The following is a 16,686-nucleotide window of genomic DNA, read 5'->3' on the forward strand; positions in this document are numbered from 1 at the left end:
GCCACACAGAAAGGAATTGCTCGTTGTTGAAAAGATCCTTGCAGTCATCATTTGTCTTTGCCCAGATTTGTAATTCTCTCATGTCCCAGTCAAGCCAATGTGCAGACGGCAAATCATGCCGTCTAGAGGCTGCATGGTGAAAGCAATACAGATGGAACTGAAAAGGACATACCTGCCATGCATTGGGAAAATGCAGGTTTGATTTCTTCATGGCAAGAGCAAAATGCTTGGAACAACTTTTGAAAAGCTCAGAAGGTCTTGTTGTCTCCATAGCGTTTGAGTTTCTCCAAAAGGATGGGATGGAAGGCCATCATACCACATTTCCCTCTGAGATATCATGCTGATGTTGAGACCTTATGAAAAGTTGGGGTGTCCACTTCTTAACTGGACACTTAAGCCCTCCTCAGACATTTAAAAATGCCTTGCTGCCACCATATACAGTGGGAGGAAGGGGAGGAAGTCCCGCCCCCACCCTGTCAATCAGTGGCAGCCTGCCCCGCCTCTTACACTTACAGGATTGTCTAAAGTGTTAAGAGTCCTACCTGCGATTACAAGCAGGGGCGTAACTATAATAGGGCAAGGGGAGAGAGTTGTCTGGGGGCCCACTGCCTTGGGGGTCCCCCAGAGGCAAGTCACATGACTGACTCCCCCAAACATGCACCCGCCTGGGCTTCCTTCAGTTGTATCCATCAGTTGTATCCATTGCTTCCTTCAGTTGTATCCATTGATGTGAGTGTTAAGACCTGGAGCTGCTAGAACAGCATGTCTTTCTTGAGTACCATTAAACGACTTGCATCGTCCACAATTTACAAAATGCATATTCAACCATTTAGTAAAGAAATCTTAAATTTCAATTTAGTAAAGAAATCTTAAGTTTCAGTGAGTGGGGGGCATTTTAAAATTTTGTCTCTGGGCCCACTCCAACCCATGATTACAAGACTGGATTGATCCATCCTCACAATCACCCACCATCACAGATAAGGCTCTGCCTGCTTGAGACGAGCCCCGTAGTAAACATGAGCAATTGGGCATATGGGTTAGTGATGCCCCAGGGGCGGGAGAAGCAAGCCTCCACTCTCAGCAGTGCTGAGAATGTAGTGCTGGCCGGATTTTGCTTGCAGATTCAGTGCACAGCCCCATTTATTATTATTATTATTATTATTATTATTATTATTATTATTATTATTATTATTTTAAAATTAATTCAATTTCTATACCGCCCTTCCAAAAATGGCTCAGGTGGTTTATACAGAGAAATAACAAATAAATAAGATGGATCCCTGTCCCCAAAGGGCTCACATTCTAAAAAAAACCCCACAAGATAGACACCAGCAACAGTCACTGGAAGTTCTGTTCTGGGGGTGGATAGGGCCAGTTGCTCTCCTCCTGCTAAATAAAGAGAATTGCCATGTTAAAAGGTGCCTCTTTGCCAAGCTAGCAGGGGTTTGCGTTTGCAAGAAGAGCTACGCCCCCTGCATCTGTTGTCAGATGCTGGCATCTGATGTCAGATTCAGGGGGCATGGCTGGGGGGGGGGCACTGGTGGCGGGCTGAACTGGGGCCAAGTCATACCCAGAACATGTTCAGTTGCCAGAACATCGCTATAATTGAACGGGGGGTGGCAAATTTACCTTCGTCCCTGAAAGTGGGGGCCCTTCCGTTGAGCAACAGCTCACTCTTTCCCTCCTCCCTCTTCAAAGAAGAGGGCAGGGGTCCATATTAATTTCTTTCCCCAGGGCCCACTCCAACCTTGCCACACTCCTTCCCAGTTGATCAGTATGGTCCCCTACTTTCTGAATTGTCTGTGGCATCTTTCCCTCAACTTCAGCTCCTATCATGTGAGCTTCCTTTCTAGAATGGAGAGAAACTGAATGATTAATTTGATGTTACATTAAATGTTCTTAATCAGGGCAGGCAATATGACAAATTTGTCTCCCACATCTATATTTAGAGATGCTTGAAGGTGCCATCTTACCTCTTGAAGTCTTTTCTCCCTCCCCCATATTATATTAATCATTGCTAACGCCCTTTGCTTTATCAGCTATAGGTACAGTTGGCATAACGTGAGCCGTACAGTGGATAGAGCTGTCTTTTCTTCGCCTACATTTTTCCCCCACTGTCACAATGCAAGTGATGTTCATGATGAGAGAATATCTCTGCATTGCAGTACTTGCTGACTAAAGAGACAAAGGGAAGGGGGAAAGAAGACACCGACAGCCGCTTGGCGGGAATTGGCAGAGCTGAGATGAGGATATCAGTTAGAAATTGCAAATCTGGGAAAGCAAAGCAAAGTCAATGCAAAGTTGGATTGCAAAATTTCAGTTTCAGTTTTGAGTGGCCCAGTGTTGAGACTGACAACATAAGAAGAATCTGTTTGAGAAACGAAAAGAGCCAATTCAGACATCATGTGGCACCACAGATCAAGTCAGGCTCCAGGTGACATCCCTGGGGTCCATTAACACACATTTTCTCCTCCCATCCCCATGTGAGCACCAACTTCCAATTGACCCTAAAATAAGCAGAGATTGGCGGTGTCGTTTGACTAATGTCGAGTTATTCTAACCTACTTGCTTAAGAGAATCCAAATTCTCGACCCAAGGACTGATGTGAATTTTAGACCCCAGGTTCTCTGTAGGTTAGAATAAGCTGAGATTGGTGGATTCATTCAGATGGCATGGCCAATTTCTGCTTAATTGATCAACAGGAATTGACATGCACAGAGCAGTTGGCCCCATTAGTTAATGGAACTAGTTGTGCAGGTAGTCGCATCCTGACCATGCTCTGTTACAAAATGACTCCATAAGCCCATTTTCCTACTTAACTCTTTAGGCTGGTTCACATGATCCTCCAGAGTAGGGGTTTCCAATAGCGGGTACTATTGCCCCATGGGTACTTGAAGTATCCCAGGGGGTCCTCACAGCACTCTTGCCTCCCCACACTGCAACCATTCTGTTTGGTCCCCATCTGAGGATCACCAACTTGAATCTGAGATGTCATCAGCAATATGTCTGCTCTAGAAGTGGAGAGAGGGGGGAGGCAGTTGAAGACCCTCCTCCTCTGCTCCTGATTGGCTGGCTATATGCTGAAGCTCAGCATGCCCCTCCCTTCAGCCTAACTGACAGGTTTCAGAATATTAGCACGGAGTACTCCAATTGAAATTAACAGTACAAGCAATTTCTCCCCGGTAATTTCAATGAAAGTACTCATGAGTAGCTTAGTCTGGACATGATCCAATGACTGGAGCAGCCTGGATGTAAGCCAAAAACTGTAATGCATAATGTTGTGTGTGTGTATGTGCATATTTTATATGCATGCTTGCATGTGGGCACACACACACACACACACTCACTCACTCTATTGGGTACCTTATCTGAAGGTTGTTGACAGAAAAGTGACACTTGTTTAGAAAGGTTGGGAACCCATAGAGTAGGACACGCATCTTAGATGTTACCCCAATAAGATGGCATCATGATTCCATCTGGATGGAAGCCAGCTCAGACTGAAGTTGTTAATAAGTTCATTATAATTGTTATAAATTAATTGTAATTATGTAATTATAAGTTAATTATATAATTACAAGTTAATTATCATTGTTAATAATTGCCCTGCTGGATCAGACCAAGTTCATCTAAAGGTAAAGTGTGCCGTCGAGTGAGTGTCGACTCCTGGCAGCCACAGAGCCTGTCTTTGGTTTACCACTGCCATCTCCTGTGCAGTCTGAGATGATGCCTTTCAGCATCTTCCTATAGCGCTGCTGCCTGATACAGGTGTTTCCCATAGTCTGGGAAACATAACTGCGGGGATTTGAACCGGCAACCTCTGGCTTGCTAGTCAAGTCATTTCCCTGCTGTGCCTTAGGTGGCCCTGCATTATTTCCAGCAGATACCAGTCACATGCCATTGGAAGCTCATAAGCATTGTATGAAAGTCATAGCCACCCTCTGTCAATCCCTGCAGTTGGTACTCAGATGTGTTCTGAATGGACAATTAGCTCTATCAACAGCTCTTAGCTTTTATGGCACTCTGCTGTGGAAATTTCTTTCTTGACACTAAATGTATCCTCTCTTGATCATGCATGGTTTCCTTAAAATGTATGTTGCCATAACACACATTATTATTGTACAGCAACAGACACAATACTTAGCATTTCTGTAACACTTTTTTCAGAGCTGTGCACACTCCCGTTTTGTGCTCCAGTGCTCATAAAATCCAAGGTAAGAGGAGGGGGAAATGATGGTCTGTGACGCTCTGCTTATTTTTACCATGTCTGTCTATCTGTCTTCTGGCATTAGCATTGCCAGTGCATTCAATATATTATTATATCCATTTTCCAAATGGGAGAAGACACTTTTTAAAAACTTTTATATAAGCTCTTTAATGTTTATTTCGCTTTGTCCTGGAAACGGCTTTTTGGCTCAAGATGACCCAAAGGATGCTATCTTCTGCACCATGAATTTTCAGACCCAGTAAAGTTGGTTACAGTGCTTTACCATAAAACTACTAGCAAGGGTAATTTTTTTCCCCTCGACCACTTAAAACTTTCATTATGTCTTGAGGGCCTGTGAAACATTCAAGTGCTAATAAAAAATGTGTGTAAACATTTTATGACTTATGACTTTTCTAAGCTCCCCTTCGTTGTCAGTGATATTTCTCATTTCGTTCTGGGGTTGCTAGCAAGCATCTCTTTATGGTGTATTAAAGCTCTCTCAAGACATGGACAACACAAGGTAATTGGAAGGTGAAAGTAAGGGCTACCATCACCTTTATTTGTTAACTTTAAAATTTAGTTTTGATGTAGCTCTTTTGAAGGCTTTTCAAACAATCCACAATTCCAAATTTAATTTAGTACCATTTTCCTTTTTATTCCCCATCTTTTATTTTATCATTTTTATTTTTATTTATTTGATTTCTATATGGCCCTTCCAAAAGTGGCTTTTAATGCTTGTTTTGGGGGCAGGTCCACATCATGGAGAACCAGCAGCTTGGCTGAACCACGGGTTACTAAAGTGTGCACGGGAGCCCACCTTCTGATACCAGGCAGAAGATGCTGACATTGAGCATGTTGTCAGAACCCACCAATGCCATTCATTCATGCATGCATTCAACTGATAAACCGCCTAAGATGTAACTCTCAAGGTGATGTGCAACCATTTAAAATACAGCAAAACAAAAAACCCACACAATAAAAACATTTAATACTGTTTTTAAAATAATTGGCATATTCTACTCTACTTGCATTTCTGAACCTGACATCTGTAGCCTGTCATGACTCAAAGCCGTGACCCTCCACCCATCCTGGAGGATTCCTCAGAAGGGGAGGAAGTTGGATTGCAGGACCCCAAACTCACAGCCAGGGACCATTTACATCATTCTAGAGTTGCTACCAAAATTTGTCATTTCGTAGGAGGAGAACTGGTCTTGTGTTAGCAAGCATGAGTGGTCCTTTTGGCTAAGCGAAGTCCACCCTGGCTTGCATTTGAATGGGAGACTACGTATATAAGCACTGTAAGATATTCCCCTCAGATGGGGCTCCCAGATGGGGCTCAGAGAGACTCCTGCCTGTGACCTTGGAGAAGCTGCTGCCAGTCTGTGTAGACAATACTGAGCTAGATGGGCCAATGGTCTGACTCAGTAAAAGGCAACTTCCTATGTTCCGATCATGTACATATTTCAGGTGTACAGTAGCAATGCCAGACTCATACGTAAAGATCCATTGCCTCATACAAAGTGCATGCTCTAATGTGGGGCAGCACAACTTCAGCTCCTCCAGCTGTTTTTGGACTACATCTCCCATCATCCCCAGCCACAGTGACAAATAGGCAGGGAGGATGGGAATAGTAGTCCAACATCCACAGGAGTTCCAACATTGTACAGCCCTGCTCCAGTGGTTCCTCCATTGTGCCCGGTTATGCCCAGTACTTGTGGTAGCAAGCGTGACTTGTCCCCTTAGCTAAGCAGGGTCCACCCTGGTTGCATATGAATGGGAGACCAGAAGTGTGAGCACTGCAAGATATTCCGCTTAGGGGATGGAGCCACTCTGGGAAGAGCAGAATGTTTCAAGTTCCCTTTCTGGCAACATCTCCAAGATAGGGCTGAGAGGGATTCCTGCCTGCAACCTTGGAGAAGATGCTGCCAGTCTGTGAAGACAATACTGAGCTAGATAGACCAATGGTGTGACTCAGTATATGGCAGCTTCCTATGTTCCTAAAGAAAGTTTTCACCTTTAAAGCTCTTAATGGTTTGAGCCCTGGATGTTTGAAGGACTGCCTGCTCCCAGGAGTTACTGCCCACTTGACAAGATCATCAGAGGGAGCTCTGCTCCTCATGCCAATAGTGAGAGAGTCTTGGTTGTCAAGCACACGGGACAGGGCCTTCTCAGTCATTGCCCCCAGCTTTGGAATGTGTTCTCCTGGCTGACTAGTTAGGAGAGAAGGGGCCCCTATTGACCCCTCTCCTTGGTGGCCTCTCAGAGTGAGGGGGAGAATGAAGAAAATAGGAGGGTTGAAACAGGGGGGGCTCAGGAAATGGAGGCCCAGTTTGTTTGAACCCATCTTCTCAATTATAGCTACATCCCTATGGCTGGCATCTGCTCCTCAGTCTCCATGGGAGTTTTTAGGAAACAAAATACATGGCTCCTCACCCAGGCTTTTGAATGCAAGTGTCGTTTTTACTGCTGTTCCTTTGTGTTTTTATGTATTTTAATGGGTTTTAAAAACATTTAAATGGAGATATTATATTTATATTTATATTATCAGTAACTTTCGTATTTTTATTAGACATTGTTTTAATAATATTGTAAACCGCTTTGAGATTATTTTAATGAAAAGTGGTATATAAATTGAACCAATAAATAAAGAAACAAACAAATAATCTAGGGTGGGAATTTCTCTGAGGGCCATTCTTCCATTTTTCTTTCTGAAAAAAAGACTTGCTGAAATCAACGAGGGGAGTGTACACTGGGTAGCTTGCAACCTTTGTATGGAAGATTATGCACATCATTACTTTCAGCGTGATATGTTTGGTTATCCCTTTTTGATACCTTATGTAAGCAAGGGCAAGTTTGAAGCATAGTCTTTGGGAGCCTCTTGAGCACACAACAAGAGAATATATTGGTGTCTTTGCATAATACCCCTATTAATGCAAGTGATAAGTTATGCATCTGCAGCAAGGGGAGACTGTCCCTTTTTTATATAGCACCAGTTGGGACTATAGAGGAGGAAAACAAAAGAAAAGTCTTTGACATGATGGAAGTCAACCCAACATGAACTGTAACTCTGAGTCAAAGTTTCTCTAATGAGGGCTGTGTTTGTACACTCACAGGATTCCCAGTTAAAGAGTTATTTATTTATTTATTCGATTTCTATACCACCTTTCAAAAAAAAATGGCTCAGGGCAGTTAACACGGAGAAATAATAAATAAATATGATGGATCCCTGTCCCCAAAAGGACTTACAATCTAAAAAGAAACGTAAGATAGACACCAACAACAGTTACAGAAGTTATTGTGCTGGGGGTGGATAGGGCCAGTTACTCTCCCTCTGCTAAATAAAGAGAATCACCACGTTAAAAAGTGCCTCTTTGTCAAGTTAAACAGGATTGCCTTGATTGTGGGAATGCAGCCAATAAAACATCTGGGTATAGAAGCCTGACATGTCTGACACATTCAAATGTGACCAAGAAACAAGATGATGCTATGCAGGTTGAAGTTGCTATTTAACAGATGGTGTCACTACTACTCAAGTAAAGTTGTGCCGTCAAGTTGGTGTTATCTCCTGGTGACCACAGAGCCCTGTGGTTGTCCTTGGTAGAATACAGGAGGGGTTGACCACTGCCATCTCCCGCACAGTATGAGATGATGCCTTTCAGCATCTTCCTATATCACTGCTGCCCTATATAGGTGCTTCCCATACTCTGGCAAACATAACAGTGAGGATTCGAACTCTTGCTTCCTAGGCAAGCTACTTCCCCACTGCACAATTAGGTGGCTTCATCACTACTACTACTACTACTAACAATACTACTACTACAGATATGTATATACCACTCTTCAACCAAAGTTCTCAAAGTGGTTTACACAAAAAATAAATGATGCCCCCCTGTCCCCAAAGGATTCACAATCTAAAAAGAAACATAAGGCAGATACCAGCAACAGCCACTGGAGGGATGCTGTGCTGGGGTTGGATAGGGAGAGTTTCCCTCCCCCTGCTAAATATAAGAGGATCACCTCTTTAAAAGGTGTCTCTTTGCTCAATTAGGTAGCTCAATTAGCAGGGGTATTTGTGTCACCACAAAATCAGGAAGAATGTTCATCTCCTCTTCAGCTATTGACATGCTGTGCTAAGGAGAAAATCATTATTGTTGTGTGCTTAGCACTCATAGGAAATTAGGAAGCTGCCTTATATGGAGTTGGACCATTGGTCCATCTAGCTCAATACTGTCTACATTGATGGGCAGCAGCTTCCTTAGGTTTAATGCTCAGAGGTCTTTCCCAGCCCTAGTTGAAGTTGCCAAGGATTGCCTGCTTGCAAAGCAAATACTGTACCACTGAGCTGTGGCCCCATCCCATGTGGTGGTAGGTACCAAAGCAGCACTATTTGGGCTTGGTCTCCTTTTGGATAAGAGAGCCCTGAAAACTTAGGGAGTCCTTGTAAGATTTGTTTTATCTACAGATATGACAACAGAGCATAAGGCAAATGACAGGCCCTCCTACAAAGCAGTGGCAGTTTGACCAAATTCTTATCTATCAGTTTGTATGTATGTCTGATCAATGATCACCATAAAGCTATTCATCCATTCATTCACCATCAGTTCCCCAATAAGAGGCACTGCAATCCTCCTGTCAAGTCGAAGCTCCATTGCTGCCTATGTTTCCTCCTAAACTGTTCTCTCTCTCTCTCTCTCTCTCTCTCTCTCTCTCTCTCTCTCTCTCTCTCTATCTCTATCTCTATCTCTATCTCTATCTCAAATACACATATCTCAGCTGTGGGAGATAGGAGTCGCCTTCCCCAAGCTCTGATGGACCTATGATCGAATTCATTCCTATGACCTATTCAAAGACCCATGACCCATTCAAAGACAAAGTGGGATTCCCAGCCATCCGAGACAATTAACTAGCAATCCATTACCAAAGGAATGTCACTCAGCAGCTGTCCTTTCATGTCCCAAGAACAAGAGTTGATGAGGTTGGAAAGTAGGAACGGCAAGAGACAGCAAGACAAGTTTCAGCACCATGGACAGCTCTGTGGGATTGGTCTATTTGATAGCAGTCAGAGAGAGAGACTGAGCTCTTAAATACCTCTGAGCCTACCTCTTCTAGGCTCCACCTCCCAGTTTAGAGACTGAGGCAGCCTTCTGGTTTATAATCTGGCATGCCACCTCCTCCTCTTCTCTCATTGATCCTGCTTAGCCTGTTGCCAGTGCTGGTATGCAGATATTCAGAAGTGCAAAGATGCAGCTGGGGACAGGGCTTAAGAGGGTCAACCTTAAGAGGGTCAAGCTCTAAGCTCTGTAAACCAACCTAAGACCTTTTTGGAAGGGTGGTATAGAAATCAATCAAATAAATAAATAAATAAATAAATAAATAAATAAATAAATAAATAAATAAAGGTGCTATTTCATGGAGGTGGGGGCACAGGTTTCAGGGAGATCTAGTTCTTAGACCAATGTCAAAATCTGGGATTAATGTTTGTCCTGCCTCCCCGGGGTCTTATTTAGTCACTACTCGGGAAGGGGGTCATGTTGCAACCAAAACAGTAGGCTAGTTCACACAATCAGAACTTTGATAGAACTAGCATCCTACCCACATTTTTGAACTGTGCATGTGCCTGTTGTCCGTCTGAGGAAAAAACAAGGTAGGAAACACTGGCAGTGACTATCTACGCAACTCAGGCTGGGTAGGAAGGCTCTGTCCTACCCATCAGCTGTACCCAGCTGTTCAAGGAGGTAGAAGGAAAATACATCCTACCCAGCATGAGCCTTGCACACAATCCTCCTTACCTTGTTTTTATTCTCACATGATTATTTATTTATTTATTATTTACATTTATATCCTGCTCTTCATCCAAGGAGCCCAGAGCGGTGTACTGCATATGTAAGTTTATCGTTACAGCAACCCTGTGAAGAAGGTTAGGCTGAGAGAGAAGTGATTGGCCCAGAGTCACCCAGCAAGTCTCATGGCTGAATGGGGATTTGAACTCGGGTCTCCCCGGTCCTAGCCCAGCACTCTAAGCACTACACCATGCTGGCTCTGGCTACTGCTGCTGCTGCTGCTGCTGCTGCTGCTGCTGAACTTTATTTCTCAGCTGCCCCATAACAAATTGTTCTCTAGGCATCTCACAACACAGGATTAAAGTATACAATAAAAATACAACACATTAGATCATAACAAACAAAATGGAGAAAAGAAAATATAATACACAACAGTTTAAAAACTCATTTTAAAATTAGTTGGAAATCAGAATTTAAAAGGCCTGAGTGAACAAAAAGTTATTTATTTGGTGTCTAAAAGAACAAAATGATGAAGCCAGCATGATAGCAAAATGGGAGTAAACTCAGGTAGGACACTTGTTCAACTCAATTTCTGATCTTGTGAACTAATCTAGTATATGACAGACAAAACCTATCCTCATCACAAACCATGGGTGACATGCCCCTCACTAGTCGGGATTCTGAAATGGATTGCATCCACACATGCATCCCAAACTTCCTAGGAACTCTTGTAATATGTAAGCCCTCCCTTCTGTATAGCCACATCTGATAGGCATTTCCCAAGTAAATAATAATTGCTCCTTACATTTTTACTATGTTCTATTGCTGCTGCCACTGCTGCTGTCACATTTATGAACATATACTCATGAATATGAGCATACACTACTATATTCATGGACATATATATGTAAATTTAAAACAAACCCTAAATGGACTTTTATTCCGACATTGGCAATAACAGAGCCAATAAGAACCAATAAGAACCAATAGGTTTCTGCACAAAATGCAAAGTTCTGGTTATAACCTATAAAGCCCTAAACAGCTTAGTACCAGGATATTTAAGAGAACGTCTTCTCCATGAGCCCCACCATCCATTGAGATTATCTGGAGAGCTTCGTCTGCCACCGGCTTGTCTGGTGGCTACACAGGAACAGACCTTCTCTGTTGCTGCCCCTGGACTTCGGAATATGCTCCCTGTTGAAATAAGACTCTGACAACTCTCAAGAAGTCTTTAAATACTTATTTTTTTCACCCAAGCTTTTTAACTGGACTGTGGTTTTAAATTGTGTTAAGGTTTTTATTTTTAATCTGTTTTATGTTGTAAACCACCCAGAGACAGGCGCTGGGAGGTGGTATACAAATTTGAATGAAAAAGAAATAAGTAATGAAGAATTCCATTGGTTTTCCAAACACAAATTGGTGCTTTGTGAGTTTTGCTTGCTTCCATGGAGTTAAACTTTGACAAAATCCATCGGATCTGACACAATACATAATTACACTGTGTGGAAATAGGCTACCAGATAGCTAGGCCCCGCAGGGAAAAGAAGGCAGTGCAAATGTAATTAAGAATGTAAGCGAAGGTTGACCTACTTTCTCTCATCTGCGCCTCCATTCCTGATCAATCTATCTTTGTGTCTGTCTATTGATCTATTTCTCCTGCCGTCCAGACTTCCCACTGATAATCTTGACCTCATTTTGTTTTGATTGATGGTGCTAGCATAATTTCTGGTCCATGCTCATCTGATCTTGTGATAGGAATGATAGTTTAGAAATGATGCTGCATTCCTTTTTATTTATTAAAATATTCCAACTTTACCTGTGGTGGGGGCAATCAGGCAAGGTATGCATCAAAATAGATTTTGCACATGCAAGAGGATAAATCTGGGAAACCCCAGTTTCCCCAGAGGCTATACCAACAAGAACTACTGCGACCACCACTGCAAATATTTATATACTGCCTTCCAACAAAGGTTTTCAAAGCAGTTGACACAGGAGGGAGAAAAAAGATGGTGAGGCTCTCCATACGAACTCTGTGGCTAGCCCACCTTGGGTGACCAGATCAGGCACCCACACAATTACTGGCTTTGTCACGGAGCTGGTAGGGGCAGTGGGGATCGGGGGCCACCTGGCCCCTGGAAGCCCCCAAATGCCCCATGCGGTTGACTTAACCACAAGTATTTGTAGTTCTCTAGAGTTTAGTCTATATACCACTGAATTACCCAGGAATAGCTGGTTATGTAAACGGGAACTCACCTGGAGAGAATCCTCTCTCTCAGCCAATCCAGAGTAAGTAGCAATGCCCTTGTAACCCCTGCTAACTGAGCAAAGAGGTACCTTTTTAAAGTGGTGGTTCTCTCTCTCTCTTTTTTTAGCAGGGGGAGAGCGACTGGCTGTATCCATCCCTAGCACAGCCTCCTTCCAGTGGCTGTCTATCTTATGTTTCTTTTTTCACTTGTTTAATTATCTATGTAAACCACTTTGGGAACTTTTGTTGAAAAGCGGTGTATAAATATTTGCCGTGTTTGTTGTTCTTAGCCAGTATCCCAGACTTACTAAGAGCAAAATGAGTGCTCTCTCTCTCTCAACTGTTTCATGGTTAGCCAACCCACAGTTTCTTTCACCTAGCAATCATCTTTCCACAGTTCATAACCTTCAAGGATTCTTCTCCTGGACTCTGATCTTTGCCAGAACTGTGATCCTCTCCAAGTGAAGCTCCAAGAGAACTATCATTGTGTGTTTTGAATGTAAAAATAAAGCTGTTAAAACTAGTGAGAAGCTTTATTGTCTTAAGTAGCACTTTACTGAAATCTCAGGACTGGCAGGACAGAGGGTAGATTTTGGTTGAACATTAGGAGAAACACCATAATGGCAAAACTGGTTTACCAATTCAACCCATTGCTTTTGAGGAGAGCTGGTCTTGTGGTAGTAAGCATGACTTGTCCCCTTAGCTAAGCAGGGTCCATCCTGGTTGCATATGAATGGGAGACTAGAAGTGTAAGCACTGTAAGATGCACTTACAGTGTGTCCCTTAGGGGATGGGGCCACTCTGGGAAGAGCATCTGAATGCTTCCAAGTTCCCTCCCTGGCAGCATCTCCAAGATAGGGCTGAGAGAGAGATTCCTGCCTGTGACCTTGGAGAAGCTGCTGCCAGTCTGTGTAGACAATACCAAGCTAGAAAGACTAATGGTCTGACTCAGTATATGGCAGCTTCCTATGTTCCTATGGATGGTGGGCTCTTCTTCACTGGAGGTGTTGAACAGCCATCTTTGGGGGATGCTCTAGCTATGGATTTCATGCACTGCATGGGTAGCTGAACTAGATGGCCTTTAAGATCCCTTCCAGCTCTGATTCGACGACTCAGTCCGATTCACCGAATCCCCTTTGTCCCAGATGGCTGGCTCAGATGATGATTCCTCTCCATCTCCCCGTCAGGTGCTTGTTGACTGAAATTTGGCATGCTACTCACTTACTTGTTTTGTTCCCTTACACAGAAATAGATTTGCTGTCCTCACTCCTGTGCCAGTCCAGATGTTTGCCACTCGGATAACTCTGCCGGTGCTGTGGAGGAGAGAGTCAACAACTACATGGCTTCTTAATGGAATCCTGCCTGCCTATTATCTAGCCCACAAGCAAGACAGGAAGAGTAGTAAATGGATTTTCACGCCATGGTGCCTACAGGTTTCCACACAATGTCCATGACTTGCTTAGGTCCACTCAGCCTTTCATTTGTCTGAGAGAGAGAAAGTGTTCAAGAGCATTTATGCTGTGATCGCCCAACGGGATTTTGCCTCGATGGTCATGCCCATTGCGCAGGCACGGCGGCTTCCAAAATGGCTGCCACACCAGGGTGAAAGGCGCAAAAGGGCCGAAGAGCGGCCGAACGGGCTGGTTTTGAACAGAAGGGAGGCTGGCAGGGGGAGGGGGAACCTCCACAGACTGCCCTCCGCAGCCACCTCAGAGAACACACCCAGAGGGTGGTGGTGGTGGTGGTGGTGGTGGTGGTGGTGGTGGTGGTGGTGGTGGTTTTTAAACGAACTGGCCCAGTCCAGTTCTGGTCTGACTCGAACCAAACTGGACCAGTTGGTTCTGTGCACATCCCTAGCCTATGCATTCTGAAGGTCAGGAAGGGGAAATGCCATAGGCAAACAGTTCTCCTGCTTGTATGCCCACAAAAAGGTCAACTGAGAAATGTGCTCAGGTGGCTAGGGTGTCCAAATTATTGATTTATTCAAAATAGGTATGCCCCACCCCTCCAGTGCACTATTGCTGGGGGTATCATATGACTTAGATAAAACTGATACTATTTAAAGAAAACTAAAGTATTATTTATTTATTTTTAAAGACCAGACTAAAACCACAATTAAAATGACCATTAAATGACTTTACATAAGAACAGCCTAGCTGGATCAGGCCTAAAACCTAGCTAGTCCAGCATCCTCTGGGGAGCCCACAGGCAAGAGGGGTGGGGCATGCCATCTCCCCTGATCTTGCTCCCCTGCAACTGGCATTGAGAGGCATCGTGCCTGTGAGGCTGGAGGTGGACTTTAGACACCAGACTAGTAGCCATTGATAGACCTCTCCTCCATGAATTGGTCTAAGTTCCCTTTAAAGCTTATTTCAAATGTTTTTGATCCTCAGGAAAGTGAGAGCATAAAAATCTGCTGCTTCCCCACTGCACCCATGCAGTTAGGAAGTTCTGCTAGGCTGCTCTCTTGCTAAAAAGCCACTATGGTTCAAGTGGAAGTTCAAACCGGACTCGAACCAAACTGGGTCTGGTCCAGTTCTGTGTACAGTAGGTCCAGTCCGGCTTGAGTCTGAACTGGTTTGGGCAGTTGGGGGTGGGGGGCATACAGGGGGGCTAAGACTTACCACCATTGTGGGGCTTTGGGTGCTGCTACTCTGGCTGCAGGGTAGTTGCCCAAGGTTCTCCTTCCCCCGTCGGCATCCCCCCAGTTATTTGCAGTCCATGTGGTGTGGTTTTCAGCCTGTTACGGGCCTCTCCGCATGGACTGTGGCCATTTTGGAGGCCACCACACATACACACTGGCCATGTCCCAGGCCATGTTGTTACCCTGGCCATAAAAATGGCCAATGCACATGCATGGTGGCCTCCAAAATGGCCACCAGCAGCACAGGAAGGCCTCTAAGTGGTCAAAAACGGGCCGGAAATGGAAAATGACCAGGGGGAGGCCAGCGAGAGGAGGGGGAAACTCAAAAGACCATCCCTGCAGCTATGGCAGCACCCTTCAAAGCCCCTCAATGGCAGTAATTCTGCCATTTTGGGGTGGGAGGAACCCGGACCTGCCCCGGACCAGACCAGCGGGTTCTGTTCGACCTCAAGCAAAACCAGGCCTTATCCAGCTCCAGGGCTCACCCTCAAGCCAGGCCAGTTCGAGTGCGAGCTGGCTCAACCTCGAGCAAGCTGGCACATCCCTACTATATGTAAGCCCTTGATTTTATTTTCACAGAGCTAGCAATCTTTCCCATTATACTCAATGAAATTAAGCTATCTGAGAATTTCCCCTTGGGATTCAGAGGATTTTGAACCAGAAACTAATCGCATGTCAAGCTAACCTTGTATTTCTTCTGAACTCCAGATTCTGAGGAGAGTAATTACACCCATGTTCCTACTAAACTCCATTGATAAGCTAACACTAAAATTTTTGATATCTTTCCCTACTCTCCTCCCCCACCCAGAGTGGATTTGTCTCCATTTCAGTTTCCTATTCATGAAAATTAAAAATAAATGGCACTTCTTTAAGAAAGAGCATTTGAACATTTTTAAAAATAAAAACTGTCAATTGCCTTGGAAACCAGATCTTCATCTAAGGGTTTTACTCATATTTGACAATGGAGTGATCTAATTGTATAGAGTTCTGATTAGCTCCAAATTATGATTGGATAAGAATTGGTGGGATATGAATAAGCTTGTGATTAAATACAAAATTATCTTTTATTTTCAAAAATTGAAGATCTTGCAAATACTGAAAATAAAGTCGGGAGATATAAAAGCTACTTTTCAAAGAGAAAAGAAATTGAAGTTTTAAACAATGTTCCCAGAGAATTAAGGCACAGGATGTCTCCAGAGGCTGTTGCTGGTGTCTATCTTATGTTTCTTTTTTATATTGTGAGCCCTTTGGGGACAAGGAACCATTTTATTTATTCCTATGTAACCACATTGGGAACTTTTGTTGAAAAGCAGAATATAAATATTCTGTGCCATCTCAGAGGCATTTCAAACTGTCTGGTCTTTCTTTCCCATAGTGGAACCATGTAATGGAAATTCCTGGTAGTACACAATTCAGAAATATATATGGAATTATGGAACATTTCAAGGGTATGTCCCTCTTCAAGTATTTCAACAGATTAGATATGGTGTAATTTTCTTCACTTCACTTAAACTCAGATGATTCTATTGACTCCAAGGGAAATCTCTCATTTGCACTGTGGCTTCTACTGAGGAAAATCACTGGCATAAAAAGAGGGAATGAATTCAAATGGCCCCAAATAGCATTTAGCTAAAACGAAGGTTGTAATGAAACTCACATAGGCGAGAGAATGGAATGTGAAGCTCCGTTCTCCCCTGAAAACCCTCCGCAGTGACCCCCCCCTCCGTGTGAAATGCATGCCACAGCAAAAATGATGAAGTCAGCTTTGGAGGAGGGGAATATAAAACAGTACCAGTCAGTTAGGGGCCAATTT

Source organism: Hemicordylus capensis, chromosome 11, assembly GCF_027244095.1.
Source record: "Hemicordylus capensis ecotype Gifberg chromosome 11, rHemCap1.1.pri, whole genome shotgun sequence".
Classification (NCBI taxonomy): domain Eukaryota; kingdom Metazoa; phylum Chordata; class Lepidosauria; order Squamata; family Cordylidae; genus Hemicordylus; species Hemicordylus capensis.